At 37.5% G+C, this 1391-nt stretch overlaps 1 pseudogene; it reads left to right on the top strand.

Annotated features, from left to right (window-relative positions):
* Positions 1 to 1391, top strand: part of LOC106338951 — a 6331-nt pseudogene that overhangs the window by 2861 nt on the left and 2079 nt on the right.

Below are 1391 nucleotides of genomic sequence, written 5' to 3'. Positions count from 1 at the left end.
GTCAGTTTGCGGTAAGTATTCTAATTTTTTAACTTATATTTTTAATCTTTAATATAAAATTTCTAACAAATTGTGTTTTTTTTTTCAGCAAGAGTTCACCTGGAATCCCGATTACACGAACTTTATCCGTCACGCCTTCGTCCATAACGTTATGGACAACTATGGGAAGCAGATCTACGAGTGGAAGCAGAAGTGGCTCATCAACCAGGTTTTTTTAATTTATTAAACAATTTTTTGAATTTATTAAATTATTTTTGGATTTATTAAACTATTTTATATTTTTTTTATTAAAAGGTCCCGAAGTCGATCAACAACACGGTCTAGGAGGAGTTGCGTGTGCATTGGGATAAGGACGAGAAGAAAGCTACCTCCGTGACCAACTCCGCCAACCGCAAGAGCGATCGTGGCGGGAAGGGCATGTACAAGCACAATTTGGGTGCCCAGACTATTGCCACTCTGGGGGATCGCTTGGTAAGTTCAATCTTTTTTTTTTAATTATTTAAGTATTTTTGCTTTATTTTTTATTCATTTCTTCTAATTTCTAATGTTTGTTTAACTTTTGTTTTTTTCAAGGCGGATGAAAATGATGGCGAGCCGGTTGATGATTTCGTCCTAATGAAGACGGTGCATACCAACAAGCACACCGGGGAGATTTATGATGGTGTTGTGAGGGATGTGTTCAGCCTGATCAAAACTCAGAAGGAAGACGAAGAGACCCGTCTATCTCAGCTTCAAACCGACCTGGACGCCACTTCGACGGCTTCGACCAACTTGTCCCGGATTCGAATCAACGAAATCGTTGAATCGGTATGTTCTTTATAAAAAAGTTCAATTCATTTATTTCTTTATTTTCATTTTATCATCTTTTCTATTATTTAAATTTGTTTATTTTCTATATCAGTCGGTTCTAGAGAAGAAGGGACGTTTGGTCGGTTTGGGTCGTCGAGCCCGGTCGGTTCCTCCTTCTGCACCACAGCCCTATGTTGATCCAGAAGTGCTAGACCAGTTGAAGGACAAATATGACAGCATAGCTGCGTTGGAGCAAAAGATGGCGGATCAAGAGGCGGGATAGGAGGCAATGAGGTAGCAGAACGAGCAAATGATGGAGATGATGAAGAGGATGTACCCGAACGAGCAGTTCCCGTAGTTTCTTTCTTTTTTTTTCAAAAACTCTGAATGTTTTATTTTGGTATGGACAACTTTGAATATTATCTAATATGTTTTCTATTTCAATTTTAATTTTATATTTTCGAATTTCAATTAAGAAAAATAAATTTTTAATTTAAAAAAAATATATATATTTTTGGGAATATTCCGAGGAAATGTATCCCTCGGGATATTCCAACGACAACTTCCTCGGAATATTCCGAGGGCATATCTCCTCGGAATAT

This window comes from Brassica oleracea, chromosome C4, assembly GCF_000695525.1.
Source record: "Brassica oleracea var. oleracea cultivar TO1000 chromosome C4, BOL, whole genome shotgun sequence".
In the NCBI taxonomy this organism is placed as follows: Eukaryota; Viridiplantae; Streptophyta; class Magnoliopsida; order Brassicales; family Brassicaceae; genus Brassica; species Brassica oleracea.
Note: the sequence above shows the minus strand (reverse complement) of the source record. Positions and strands in the feature narration are given on the sequence as shown.